Below are 16492 nucleotides of genomic sequence, written 5' to 3'. Positions count from 1 at the left end.
TGGTCAAATTTTTAGAGTGTTATTAAAATAACCTGTATATCCTGTAACAAACTGTCTTATATAGCTAAGACAGTTTGTTAATGTAAATAATCCCATAAGGAATGGTCTATACTTACTGCCCTAAAAGGGAAAATTCTAGAATGTATTGAACAAAAGCAATACCTTGCCACCAGAAAACTTTGTATGTTAGCTCCTTATAAGGATATGTGAAAGTTATTTGAGAATTCCATTTGTAAACACTCAAGGTCAGTGTCAGACGGACCGACAAACTTCAGACGCACTTCAGCTGCATGAACAAATAGGATTAAAGGAGTGTAATAAAAGATCAAAGAAAGGGTCAGTGTCAAGGAAAGAACAAGGGATCGCACCGAAATATTCGGGGTCCCATATCTTCGTGCAGGGATCTGAAAGAAGGTGAATTAAAGGCGTTGGCTGGAAGATCGAGTATCGGTTATCCATATGACGTCAATTGGTTATCCGTCGGATGTAAGCCATCGAGGACGCGACTTCAGGGGAAGTCATACCAGTGGTCTGAAAGAAAGATGACAGAAGACGATTCGCCAGGCAAAGCATTGATTTATGTCAAACATTTGCCGGGAGCGATTGTCCAGAGAGAGGAATTTTCGAGCGGGAAGGAATTGCTCCGTTAGTTCAACGGGCACGCAAGTACTCCTCAAGCCGAAAATCTTCGACCTATGTACCGGGTAGACAGCTTCCCAGAAGCGTCAGTAGATCTATCTCCGGTGTAAGAAGGGAGAGATAAGTACACGCAGTGGGTAGCAGCCCTAAAGTGAGTTTGATTTTTTCCCCCAATTTTGTGAATTATAGGAGAACTCTGATAGTGGACTGTTAAGATTAGGCCGCTGAATTTGAACAGAGTTAATGGTTGGATTTAAACGTTTAATAATAGAAGATTATGTGTGTAAGAATCAGAGAGTAATAGTTTGTTAATAGTGCATTTGCCTAGAGTGTTATTTTAGTATCTGAAGGATCGAACTTTTATATGTAATGATATTTCTTATGTGTATAACAGTTAAGGAGTAACAGTTTGTTAATTGTATAATTGCTTAGGATAGAAACTTGATATTGGAAAAGAGTGGTTATTTATGTGACATCATTTTCATGAATTGAAAGGGAATTTTAAAATACAGTGTAATTGTTTTATGTAAAGTTAAAATAAGCAAATTTTTCCTTTTACGGAATAATAGTGTAAATTGTTTTATGGTAAATAAATTGCTGTTTAAATGTTAATAGAGTTGCCTGATATTTAATTTTTCGATGCACTGTTCAGAAAAATATTAGAGCCGAACAGCGGGAACCCAAGAAGAGGAACAGGAAGAGTAGATAGTAGACCACGACTGCAGATATTCATTAATCAGGGGTAATTTGAACATAAAGGAAAGACTACTGGACGCACTGAGCACTTCTTCTTACTAGAAAACGGACATCAGTGGTGCAGCTTAAAAAATACATTTCTGGTGTTCGAGGAATAAGAAGACAAGTGCGGAAGGCAGTTGGGATAAGCAGAAAAGGAGTCATAGCATAAAGTAATATATATAGGAAGAAATAGACTAACCTTATAGAAGGCACGGAAATACCTAAAGGAAAGAAAGGTAAAGAATATATAAAAGGATAGTAGAACCCCCCCCCCCTCCCGTTTACAGCAGTTCCACAGTGCCTATGCACAAGCCGCACGGGGGGGGGGGGAAACTCTCCGAAATAAGACAGGAACTAGAAGAATTATTCAAAATTGAAATAAATTATTAAAAATCGTTGCTTGAATACAGCTTTGAATGTATTCCGCATTTGAAGATGAAAGATGAATCCAATGAAAATCTAGTGAGCGTTGGCTATTAAAAACGTGGAATTAATTCATGAAAATCAATCTTTAAAGCTTCAGACTAACGAAGTGACATGGGAGGTTAACAAAATTCAGCAGTGTACAAGGTCGAAGAGTATTAAAATAAACGACTTACCACAAGTTGGAAATGAAAATATACGTAAGGTAAAATGAGTAAACCTGCTAGGAGTTGAAGGAAAAGACATCTTGCAAGCTCACACAGGATTCATTAACAGGAAAACAGTGATCAAGCCAATTTTCAACCAGTTGCACAATAAAAATGTTAAGAATAAATGGATGACAGGAGCAGAAAACCTCAATAAGATGACAGCCCAATAATTTAGGGAACAACGAAAGCCCCTGCCCCTCTATATAAACGAGCACTTGACCAAACTTAACAAGCAACTTATCAGACAAAGTAAAAGAGAGCAAGTGGTTCGGTTAAGTATGTGTTGGTAAGAGATGGTAAGTTGTTCATGAGGAGGAACGACAACACAAAAGTGATACGTGATACGGAGAAGTGAAAAGTGATGCGGATAAAAATACCATACGAGCTCAATGTAAACAGTGAAAGAAATGAAAACTGAATGTGACCTAAATGGGAATAACTGAAACATAAGAAATGAAATGTGTTATGAGGTATGCCCTGCAATCTATCTTAAAAGTATAACAGATCATCGCTGTCCTCTACTGCATCCCTCTGTACCGAATAGCAGAGATATGAGCTATGTAGTTAGCAATGAAAACATCTCATAAATTATAATACATTTGAAATGTGCATAAGAAATCATCTACCAGACAATGGTCTCTTGAATGTATTTCAACTGTACGAGGAATCATCAAAATTATTAAAGGGGAAGTTAGCAAATCGTAATATATCGAAAAAAGAAGTGAAAAAAGGAACATCGCATGCACTTGATTCAATGTAAAAAGAATCCTTACAATTTAGTGTTTTGGAAAATGCCTATAAAAATTTGGGGTAAACTACTAAAGGAAAAAAAATCAGCTATAAGTAAAAGAAAATTATATTCTAGCAAAATTTCTTTCGTGTATGTACGATAAAATTAAAGAATGGAGGGTGGTAAACACCATAAGCGGCAATACAAAACAGAAAACACGTGAATTAGCAGAGGGCAATGATGGACCTCTGTTCTTAACCAAACGAATAATCTCTCTACTAACAATGATAATTATCATTGTTAGTGAGCGGTGGGCATCAAAATCACTATTATAATAGTGATTTTGATGCCCACCGCCCACTCACAGGGCAATGTACGCCAGTTACCCCCCCCCCCCGTGGATAAGGAATTCAATGTATATACAGTAAATTAGGATAAGAAAGACTGAAACACTTAAAGTCGGTTTCAGTCCTTATTATCTAAAGAAGGTAATAGAAAAGAAATTAGAAATTACTGCACGATACCAACAATCTCCAAAGATACTGAAATCTTAATAAATAAGTAATTTTTTAAATTAAATTTTTCAAATAACTACCTAAATTCCATGTCCTTCTACGCGCCTAATCAGCATGGTTTAGATCAGGACTTAACACTTAAAAAGCACTACTGGAGTTTAAGAAAACAAATTATGTTTTCTTAAACTCCATTTGGATGTGCAAATTCAGGGAAACTAGATTTGTTAGGGGGGGGGAGTAGAGATACAGTCCTTATGGAGGCAGTTGAATGTAAGAATGAATATAATATGCCAGAGCAAATAAGGACAACAAATCTGAGTGGGATAGTTAATATAAGGCATCAAGGTAGGGTTGGGGCTAATGGGGGTCTTAAATTCATGTACACTAATACTAGGAGTATTAGGAACAAGAAGGAAGAGTTTTTGGCCATGGTTGGCACTTCCAGACCACAGGTTATTGGTATTAGTGAAACATGGCTGACTGTAGATGATATAACTAGTGGGATTGAATGTGATGGGTATAGTGTGTTCAGGAATGACAGAGAGAATAAAATGGGGGGAGGAGTATTGTTGATGATAGCTGATGAGCTCCAGCCAAGGAGAATAGAAGTTGAATTGAGGATAGAGAAAAGAGCACATTTGAGGCCATTTGGTGTGAGATTGTGGCTAGCAGAACTAAATATACAATTGGGTGCTGCTATAGACCAGGTGATGGAAAAGATGGTGGTGACAGTATGCACAAGCAAATAGAAGAAATGGGTGGAAGGAGGGTGATTATTATGGGAGATTTCAACTATGGTCGCATTGATTGGAGTGAGGAGAGGCCACACGGGAGGAAGGAACTGGATTTTATGCGGTTATTAAGGGATAACTATCTGCGACAGCATGTAATGGAAAATACTAGGGGTCAGAGAGTGCTTGACCTAGTAATTACATCTGAGGATTTGGCTGTAACAAATATGACCACATTGCCACCAATCGGTGAGAGTGATCATAGGGTCTTAACTTGGGAGGTGGCTAAAGGTGTAGAATTTTCAATTAAGACAGGGTACATGTGGAATTATCGGGCGGGAAAGTATGACAAGCTTAGGAGTTTGATTGGTTCAGTGCCATGGCATGTACAACTGCAAGGACTAGAAGTTGATAGTGCATGGGAGGTAGTTAAGAAGTGCTTGCATGAAGCAATGGCTGACTGTATACATAGAGTCCGAATAATAAATCAAGTAGGGGTTAAATGGATGAATAACACCATTAAGCTTGAGTTGCAAAAAAAGAAACAACTATGGAGGGAATTTAAGGAGAAGGGTGACCGGCAGGCACATGAACGGTATAAAGCACAGGCCAGAAGGGTGACGAGTGTGGTAAGAAAAGCAAAAAAGGATTACGAAAGAACATTGGCCATGCAGGCTAAAGAGAATCCTAAACAGTTTTTTAGATATGTAGCAAGTAAAAGGAAAAATGTACATGGCAGATTGATTTTAAAGAATGCCGATGGTAGGGAGGTAACTGAATCAGTTGAGATAGTTGAGTTACTGAGTGAGCACTTTGCAAAAGTATATCATCCAGGTGGTGACATTGCAGAAACGAATAAACCAGTAGATTATACGGGAATTGTGGTTAATGAAGTGGAGGTGAGTAGTCTATTGCATAACCTCAATGTCAATACATCTGTGGGATTGGATGGTATACCAGCTCGTGTTGTACGAGAAGCAGCTAAAGAATTGTCAGTACCCTTGACCATTTTGTTTAATTTGAGTCTCGGGTCTGGGTTAGTCCCGAGCGGGTGGAAAGAGGGGAAAATAGTTCCACTGCATAAAGGTGGTTCCAAGACTGCTGTAGTAAATTACCGACCGATTAGCATATCAGGAATCATTGTCAAGGTCTTAGAGAAAATAGTCAAGAGGAAAATACAAGATTGGATAGAATAAAATGGGATACTGTATCGCGGACAGCATGGATTTGTGAAGGGTAGGTCATGCCTCAGTAACTTGCTCACGTATTATAACACAGTGATGGCTGAACTGGATAAGGGTAATGGGTTTACGATGATTCTACTGGACCTTGCCAAGGCCTTTGACAGGATTCCACATGGAATTCTAATCAGTAAATTGCAGCATATGGGAATGGACATAGGGTTGGTGAGATGGATAGGAGGGTGGTTGACGGAGAGATATCAGAGAGTGGTTTACTCAGGAGTAGAGTCCACAAGACGGCCTGTGACTAGTGGTGTGCCACAAGGATCTGTTCTTGGTCCACTGCTGTTTAATTTGTTCATAAATGATATAGGAAATGATCTGAGAGGAACAGTTCATTTGTTTGCGGATGATGCGAAGTTGGGTAGGGCAATAGTGAATGCAGATGACGTCAAAATTTTGCAGGATGATTTGGATAGATTGGAGGTCTGGGCTAAGGAGAATGAATGTCAGTTTAATGTGGCAAAATGTAAGGTTATGCATTTTGGGGTGAAAAGATTGGCGGCAGTTTACTGCATTGGTGGAACCGTGCTCCAGAAAATTGATGAGGCACGAGATTTAGGAGTGTTGGTAGATAAGGAATTAAAATTTAGGGACAAATTGCAAAAGTGACCAAAACAGCTCATCAAATCACTTGGTTGCTGAAGAATACGATGACAAGCAGAGACAAGCAGGTTATTGTTCCTCTGTATCGAGCCTTGTTAAGACCCCATCTAGACTACTGTGCTCAGATTTGGTCACCTAGGTTTCTTCTTGATGGGGAGGAGGTGGAGAGGATCCAGAGGCGTGTGACCAAGATGATAGCAGGTCTGTGGAATGAACCGTATGAGAACAGGTTGAGGATTTGTGGGTTGCAAAAATTGGTTGATAGGCGGAGAAGGGGAGATATGATTGAGACATTCAAATTACTGAAGGGTTTCTATAAAATTAATTCAGAAGATATTTTTGAGAACAGGGCTGGTTGTGGGAGGACTAGGGGACATCCATGGAAACTGGGCAAAAGTGTGGTTAGTAAAGGTGTTAGAGCTGGGTTCTTTACTTTTAGAGTAGTGAATGAGTGGAATGCGCTCCCTGAGTCTGTGGTGGATGCTGTGACAGTGAATGAGTTTAAGGCGAGGTATGATAGATACTGTATGAATGTCAAATAGTTGTGATGAATATTATTTGGGGCCTCCCTCGATGAGTCCAATGACTCCCTGGAGTTGCCCGTAGTAATAGTAATAATAGTAATAATTATAGCGGGATAAATAGAGGAATTTATACGGCATCTGTTTTTCTTGATATATCAAAGCGTTTGTGTACATCGTAACTTACTCCTAAAATATACGGCATTAAAAGGGTTCGAAATGATGGCTTAAATCTTATTTAAATAACGGAAAACTATGAGCTATGGGACCGTCATGAGCGCAACAAAAATAATAAAATACTGAGTAGCAGAGGGTGTGGTGTTAGGATTATCTTATTTTTAATATATGTAAATGATTTCTGTGAGTGCAAACATTGTGGCAAAATGATATCGTTTGCTGCGATGAGACGGCATTGATATAGGAATTAGAAATTCGGATTAACTATGATATGTTGAAACTAAATAAGTGATCTAGCAATAATATCATCGAAATTAATACCTATAAAATCTCACACACACACACACACACACACACACACACACACACACACACACACACACACACACACACACACACACACACACACACACACACACACAGAAAAGAATTGTATTTGTATTCAAATGTGTAACTAGTTTAGTCCCCCAAAAAATCAATAACGTATTTGGGCCTCCATATCGACAGCAACATAAAATTAGGCTGACCATACGTCCCGATTTGACGGGGATGGTCTCTGTTTGGAGGTCCTTAACCAGCCGATTTATGAATTGTCAAAGGAAAATATAATATTACTGATGATTGCTATTGCACATTATCATGAGTGGGAGGGAAGTAAAAATAGAAAAACAAGTAGGTTTATAAAAGTAACGATGCTGCGCTAAACTCCAGAATATGTGTAATCGATCTGCATCAAGGCCACTTCGATTGTGGCTAGACCACTAACTATGAAACTATGCAGATTCTATACAGGCGTGCAAAGCACGTGTCCATGATATAGCGTCGTGCGTTCATCTATTTCCATTCTAGTAGTGATTCAAGTGCTATTCACGACGTGAACTTGACGTGAGCTGAGAGTGTTTTTGTTGTAGTTTATGTTATAATTCTGCTTTGTTCCTATCCCTGTCATGAGTAAAAGGAATTGTAAGTTCACAATGAACTACAAAATTGCTTTCCTTTTCTTAAGAGATATTGTGATGAAGTTGATCGGGTCCGATGCAATCACTGCGCCTCAGTTTTCTCTGTAGCGCATGGCGGGCGGTCAGACATTAAATACCACTTTAAAAGTGCTTAAGCATAAAGCTTTTTTTTTTTTTTTAAGCGGCAGCAGGTTGTTCTTGATTATCAACGTATTTGTATTGTATTACGAAAAGAGTGATCCTGAAGAAAAGGACCTAACAATCGCAGCTAAAGAAGCAACATTTGCATTCCATTCTGTTTCACATGATGTAAGTTTAACAGTTTTATTCCAAAAAAACAAAATAAACATTTAAAACACACATAATTAATAAAATACTTTTAATTTTTTTAATTTAACAGAAAACCTGTTTTGTTTGCTTTTCTTGGAAGAACGTGCTTCAATGTACAAATGTTTTGATGTCAATTAAACAATTTATAGTTAAAAGACAATATTAATATATTTCTCATACCAGTTATTGTTTTGTATAGAAGCGTCCCGGTTTGGGAAAATCAAAATATGGCCAGCTTACCTAAAATAGAATTCCCAAATACTCATTCTTAACAAACAAGTTGAAGTTCTTAATTAACAGAATATATTCTGCTAAAAATTTCGTCAATGCAGCATTTTTAATATTATTCGTGGGTAAATTCTTCACGGCAATATGGTATTACTTGTTGGAGTTGAGATTACTGCAACACTCTGCTTCCTTTGATTCGAATACAAAGTACAATAATCAGAGCTACCCTTCACTAATTTCTTCGCATATTCAACTAGAGACTTGTTTGCCACTTTTAACATTTTGCCATTACAGAAACCATCTGTATATTTGTATCGTATATGTAAGAAATAACATTTTAATTTTTTTTTTTTTTTTGTACATAATATAGACTATGGTTTACGCTGTGGGCGGAACTTGGTAATTCTCAATCTAAACATAATGTCGACTTTTATTTTAAACGTATATGATAGGAAATAACTCGAAATGTTATGTATTATGTGTAAGTTATATGATCTGTGTAACGTTTACCTTCACAGATACATTCCTTTACTTTTACAGTGGGTGTACCGACTATATTTGTGGTACACCTAAGTTACTGCTCTTAGTTACATGTATTCTACATTTCCTTCTAGTCTATTTCCATTTTCGTTCTTTATTCTTAAATCTTTTCTAAAAACTATCTCTACTAGGGAGAAGATTATGAGCAAGGTGGTTTCCCGTTACCTTCCTTGCCATACTATATCCTATGGCTGTATCCTGTGTGTTCACGAGGCCCGTTTTTTCCTGCTTGCGAGATGAAAAAACCTTAGAAGAGCTGGCGAAAAAAAAAACCTGCAGCCCAGCTTATTTCACTGTGACTTAGGAAGATTCCTAAGCTCTTCACATCATCGACGGGAATCGAACGTAGGACACTCCTTCCCCAGGAATATGGTTGCGAAGCGCATAGCCACTTCAACAATAACCGCAGGATATTTTTATAAGATCGTGTGCGTTGTTTTAAATACTTATTGTATCACTGTTGTGTTATATTTTCATTTGCACCAATTGTTTTTAGTGTTAATAAATTTTCAAATTTTATTAAACCGCATGATGTAATCAATCAATTTACTATCTAAAAATCTTAACATCTACAGCAATCAACCCTGAGGTGAGGAATAAGGATTTACTGTGTTTTCCAACCGACAGGAACATGGGAAATTGTAACGGAAAAACAGGAATAAGCAAAACGTAATACATAATCATAAATTTATCCAATTAATATTACTATGCTGATTCAGTAACGTAACTTCCACTCCAAGAATATTATACCCCACAATGCAGAGAGCTGAGCGTGCCATATTCAAGTCGTAATGGCTGCGTGTGTCAAAGTCTGGTTGTCAAGTCCACAGATAATCATATTTACTCGGTGGTGTATCAAAGAAACACAGGAAATGAGAAACATCAGAATATGGTGGGGGGGGGGGGGCAGAATTCAGTAGGTTAGTGTGAAAAAAAAATGGAGTTCGTTCCTTAATTATTCGATTAGTGGCCACTGCAAAATCTGCAGTCGATGAGGAATGATGTTCTCATATATTTGGTTACAGAAATTACCACCGAGAAATAAACTTAAGTGATACATGTCCATGGATATAAGCGGGCTACAAGCTGCCTAAAACTATATTTCTTATAGAAGTGTGGATAAACGGAAAGCTCATAGTGTTCTGCTGAAGAAGATTAAGAGAAATATGAAAGATTTATAAGCAGCTGTAATTTCTGTAGTTAAATTCAATGCAATTTACTCTTCTGTTATCTTACCTGCGCTGCAAAGCCCTTCCGTTCTTCAGCCATGCTTGCAATGCTGATCCACGTATCGCTGTTTGGGTCGTACTTTTCACAACTCGTACTAGACTTACGCATGTTGTCATTACAACCTCCCATAACGTACAAGAAGCCATTGAGTGCAACACAAGCCATCTGTTGAAGGCAACGCATGTTGCCCTCATTCATTTGAGCAATGAAAGTCCACTGGTCAGTTGAAGGATCATAACGCTCAGCTGAATTCATGTGGTCTGACTCACCCACGACATACACAAGTCCGTTTAAGGTGGCAGCTGCTGGTTGAATTCTTGATTTATTCATTGAGCCAATGACACTCCACTAGATTAGAATAAATCGTTTTATTAGATTATTATATTAATAATGTTACTATAATAAGAATATTACTGCATCAGAGAATTGCTCTTCTCACGTAAACTCGACTTCCATTTCGTAAGTACTTTTTTATTTTAATAACAATAATAATTTATTGATAGTTAAAGTGTTTACACACACAATAGACATCTTTACATTGCAACTTATAATGTTTCAGAATTCAGCTCTAGCTGCTTTCTTTTCTACATTGATTTTAATTAAGATTTTAATAGTATTTTTTTGCCTCTATATTATGTATTTACAACACATGTTCTTCTAATGTTAACAATGAAGATTATTCAGAATTTTTGTATAATAATTTTTTAATTATAAGAATAATTTATTACATTATTTTTTCATGTTACATAAGAGTATTATATTAATGATATTATCACATAATAATCAGTATCATCTTTATTGTTGTATAGTTTATATCTATTTTATTACATAATCTGCTTCTTTGGTTATAAGGATTACGTGTGGTTGAGTGAGGCGAATTAATCCCACATACATCGAAGCTTGGGTTAGCTTTTATGAAGAGAGTGGGATTTAGGCTTCACTATTTATGTTGTTGCTACTGTTTATGTATGGGATGTTGGCATTCGATGCTTGTGATTTGTGATGAGTATATTAGTGTTAATGGCATATTAACTTTGTTGGTATATTTTCCAGAGTTCGTGTTTTAATGTTCTGCAGTTATCTACATGTTTTGAATTTCTTGGTAAGTTGTTGAGTTGCGTGGGTATCTGATGTCATCTCACAAAAGAACCGTATGAGTTGTTGAAGGGTGTTGGGATGTGTAGAGTTGTTGTAGGTCGTGTTATACGATATGTGTCTCTGTTGTTTCGATAGGTGATGTTGAAGTAATTACTTGTTAATGTCATGTAGTGTTTCAGGTTTTTGATCCTCAGAATTCTGTGTATCGCCATGTGCTTGTCGGATATTGGTTGCTGCGTGTAAAGTGTCCAGATCACTGTTGACACGAATTTCTTGTGTAATGTTTCTAATTCAGTTAGGTGGCTGTTTGGTGTATTTGCATAGACTGTTATTCCGTATCTGTAGGGATTGAGTAGGGATTCGCAGATACCGTGATACAGGAGTTTTTTTTTATGTTGGATGGAATAAGGTCTTTAACTTGGAAGAGTTTTGCTGCGATGATCAGGAGTTTGGTGTGTAGGTATTCTATATGTTTTGTCCATTTAAGGTGGGAATCTATATAGAGACCCAGGTATTTTGCGTGTGTTACAGGTTTGATTTCGGAACATTGGCAAGTATTTTTGTTGTTAATGCAGCGGTATGTGTGACAATGTATCGATAGTGATGCGGGGCGTATAATTCTTGGGTCGTGTATTATCAACATCTGTGTTTTGGTGGCGTTGATTAGAATTGCGTTTTGGTGGAAGTATGTTGTGATTTCATTTAGGTCTTGTTGTGGTTTTGCAGAGAGCCGTGTTAATGTCTGTGTGGATTGCTAGTAGTGCAGTGTCATCTGCGTACTGAAATATTTGACTTCTTATGGATATGTTATGAACATCGTTAATGTATATGTTGAATAGAGCGGGTGATAATATGGCACCTTTAGGTACAGCGTATTTTATTTGTATACCCCGACTGTGACATGTACCGATTTTTGTTACTTGTGTTCTGTTTGAGAAGTAGTTCTTGAACCATGTATGCAGTGTTCCTCGTTTACCTATTGAGTATAGTTTAGTCAGTAGTATGTCATGTTCAAGTGTATCAAATGCTTTGGTTAGGTCCAGCAGTATAAGGACGGTGTACTTGTTTTTGACGAGAGCTTTGTTTATTGTGTCGGCGATGTGTTCTAATAAAGTGATGGTGCTTTTTGTTTTCTGAAAGCCCTATTGATCTTGTGAGATGATGTTGTACTTCTGTAAATAGTTCTGCAGTCTGGTGTGTGTGTGTGTGTGTGTGTGTGTGTGTGTGTGTGTGTGTGTGTGTGTGTGTGTGTGTGTGTGTGTGTGTGTGTGTGTGTGTGTGTGTGTGTGTGTGTGTGTGTGTGTGTGTGTGTGTGTGTGTGTGTGTGTGTGTGTGTGTGTGTGTGTGTTCGAATATAATATTAATAACAATAATAATAATAATATTCTTTTAACAATTTTTTTAACATTTTATTATTTCTTAGATAAATTACATACATTATATGAACACAATTATGCAAAACAAATACTTTCCCATACATAAAGTTTTTTTAGTTAATAATAATAACAATTATTACAGATGTTTCTTTGCAATATTACACTCTATATGTACAACATCAATGGATATAATCACTCTATATCACATATATTACATACACTTAATTACATATGATACATTACTTACATTTGTTTACATATGATACTTACATTACATACATTGGTTTACATGTGATATGTACATTACAAGCATTTGGTTACATATGATACATCTTGGATGAGAATTAATTTCTCTGCTTTCATCTTCGAAGCTCATATGTCAGCTTATCTGAGGATGACACCGGTTGGTTATTATTTATTGTTTTTTTTTTTGCTGTGTTGGGAAGCTACGAAATCTATGATTGACAAATTCGCGCGCACGCACACACACACGCACCCACCAGCCGGCCTGCCCGCCCATGACTGATGCAGTGTAACTGTTTGGTGGTGCTCGGACGTTTATATGATCTAGACAGGAGGCAGTGATAGTATTTCCGAATATTTCTTCTCTAGTACATGACGTTATTGTTGGTATTAGATTATACATGGATAGCGTGTCTAGGTATTGTACAGTGTTGTTCTGGTTTTCATATGCAATATTTATATTTATGTCGCCAATTATCATTAGATATTCGGTTGAGCATATTTCTTGGAGTGAAAGCCAGTAATTGAGTTCGTGCAAGAATTTTGTCATGTTTAGGTTTGGTGTCCTGTAAATAGATTTAGTAATATGGGATGCTGTCTATTGGTGGTATTAGTGATTTCGAGGCAAAGGGTTTCAGCATGCTCAAACTGATAGGCCGTTTCTTTTGCTATTAATTTTTATTTTATAAATATTATTCCACCCCCTCTTTTTGTTTGGCCGCATGATCTATCTTGTTGGAAGCCTGGAATTTGGAAAGCAGTCGCTTCGTCATTAGTTATGGATACTTCTGTTAGAATCATTATATATCAATAATATCAGTGTAATTCCTCAGATAAGCCTGTAACAATAACCAGTGTTTTCGGATGCTTCTGATGTTAATATGCAAGATTGAGAGACCTCACGCTTGTACTGTGTGTTGTTTCCATGCATCAATCGATTCGAAAGTACAATTACTGATGTATTCTGGTGTAATTACATCTATCAGTTGGTTCACATTCATTTTTATTGTGTTGTGGTCTTCTTATTGAACTAAGTTGGAGTCTTTTGTTTCACTCTGGCAACCTAGCTATATCTTCCGAGCTTTTTATTTGTATAGACTTTGAAGTCTGTGACTTTCTCAAGAATATTTTGCCGTCCTTGATCCATAAAAAGTGATACTTTTTTTCTGTTTTTTCTTTTCTTGCTTGGTTCAAAAGGTTCTGATTGAAAGGTGTTAAATACTCAGATAGAAATATTGGCGTATTGTCTTGCGATGCATTTAAATCCTTGACTACTGGTTTTTTCAGTCTGCTGGCTTTTATGAGATTATCTCTTGTAGCCTTGCTTGTCAGACGAATTATTACTAGTGTGGATCGTGGCAAGCCTTGTTTTTTGTTCTTCCTGGGAATCCGATTTATGGTCTGAATATCATTATGCTGTAGGGGGATGTCAATTGCATGGCCTAACTTTAAAACTATGTCTTTGAGATTTTCTGTGGATTCAGGTTCTGGAAGACCGTTTATGACAAGGTCTTCTTTATGTTGTTGTTGGTTTAAAACTTCGTTTTCTAGTTTCAGGGAATTAAATTCTTGACAAAGTTCCGATGTGTCTTTTATCAATTTGTGCTGCCTGTCGGTTAGTGCATTGATGCTGGTTTTAATGTCTTTTACCGTTTGTAAGACTTCTTCGACATTTGAATTATTAACTTTAACAAACTCTCATATTCGCTAATTTTTTTTTTATATTTTTTATGCTGTTTATCAAATAGTTCTTGGACAAGATTCTACCAAGCTGGCTTTTATATTTTCTAAACCTTTTTCTAATAATAAATTTACGGAACTTAAATTATAAGACTCGCCGGTATTTTTTTGTCTGTTCAGTTCATCGTCCGATTCTGCCTCCGGCGTAATCAGTAGCGTCGTGGGTGGCGGGGTTTCTTTGTTCTCTCTGCAGTATAGGCATCTCCATTCCTCTCGCTTCGCATTGGATTTGCTTTGCCATGTTGTTTCTGAGTTCCGGAACATGTAAAGTGAATTTTCCTAAGGCATTTCCTGCAGGTTATATGACTTCAGTCGGATGATAATTCCTTCTGGCGCTTGTTGCACTTTATGGCTCACCTTTCCTGCCTTGGACAACTGTAAAGATGGCGACGTCCTTTGTTCTAAGCTCGTTAGTGACTACGGTGAACTCTGCTCAATTTTCAGCACACTCAAAATTTGTGTTCCGCTTGCCCATTTTCATTGAATTATATATCACTGTCTTCAGCGTGACAAGAAGAGTTACTTTGTGACACTTTTAAATTAACAACAGGAGTTTGAACCACATTAAAGTATAAAAACAGGACCAGCGATACAACCATGTAACCGTTCGTATCAATAATAATAATAATAATAATAATAATAATAATAATAATAATAATAATAATAATAATAATAATAATAATAATAATAATAATAATAATATTATTATTATTATTATTATTCTATCGACAAAAAACAAGTACGGCGTCCTTATACTGCAGGACCTAACCAATTTGACACGCTTGAAATGACATACTACTCACCAAATTATACTCAATAGGTATAAGAGGAACACTGCATACATGGTTCAAGAACTATCTCTCAAACAGAACACAAGTAACAAAAATAGGTACATGTCACAGTCGGAGTATACAAGTAAAACACGGTGTACCTCAAGGTGCCATATTATCATCCACTCTATTCAACATATACATTAACGATGTTCATAACATATCCATAAGAAGTCAATATTTCAATATGCAGATGACACTGCACTACTAGCAATCCGCACAGACATTAACACAGCTCTCTGTCTCTGCAAAGCACAACAAGACCTAAAGGAAATCACAACATACTTCCACCAAAACGTAATTCTAATCAACGGCACCAAAACACAGATGTTGATAATACAAAACCCAAGAATCATACGCCCTGCATCACTATCGATACATTGTCACACATACCGCTGCATTAACAACAAAAATACCTGCCAATGTCCCGAAATCAAACCTGTAATGTAACACACGCAAAATACCTCGGTCTCTATATAGATTCCCACCTTAAATGGACAAAACATATAGAATACCTACACACCAAACTCCTGATCATCGCAGCAAAACTCTTCCAAGTTAAAGACATTATTCCACCCAACATAAAAAAACTCCTATATCACGGTATCTGCGAATCCCTACTCAGATATATAATAACAATCTATACAAATACATCAAACAGCCACCTAACAAAATTAGAAACACTACACAGGAAAATCGTGTCAACAGTGATCTGGACACCTTACACGCAACAACCAATATCCGACAAGCACATGTCGATACACAGAATTCTGAGCATTAAAAACCTGAAACACTACATGACATTAACAAGGAATTACTTCAACATCATCTATCGAAACAACAGAGACACATATCGTATAATACGACCTACAACAACTCTCTATATCCCCACACCCTTCAACAACTCATACAGTTCTTTTGTGAGATCACATCAGATACCCACGCAACTCAACAACCTACCAAGAAAGTTAAAACACGTAGATAACTACAGAACATTAAAAAACGAACGCTGGAAAATACACCAACAATGTTAAGAAACCATTAACATACACATCACAAATCACTAGCATCCAATGCCTACATTCCATACATAAACAGTAGCAACAACACAAATAGTGAAGGCTAAATCCCACTCTCTTCATAAAAGCTAACCCAAGCTTCGAAGTAGGTGGGATTAACATGCCTCACTCATCTACAAGTAATCCTTATAAGGAAATGCAGAAATTTCTATGTATAATCATTCTTTCTCAAACTAAAAAAAAATAAAATAAAATAAAATAAAAAATAAAAAATGATACAAAAAATTCTGTATAATCTTCATTGTTAATATTAGAAGAACATGTGTTGTAAATACGTAATATAAAGGCAAAAAAGTGTTATTAAAAATA

The sequence above is a fragment of the Typopeltis vanoorti genome, chromosome 5, assembly GCF_054136105.1.
Source record: "Typopeltis vanoorti isolate ZY-2024b chromosome 5, IOZ_Tvanoo_1.0, whole genome shotgun sequence".
Taxonomy (NCBI): domain Eukaryota; kingdom Metazoa; phylum Arthropoda; class Arachnida; order Uropygi; family Thelyphonidae; genus Typopeltis; species Typopeltis vanoorti.
Note: the sequence above shows the minus strand (reverse complement) of the source record.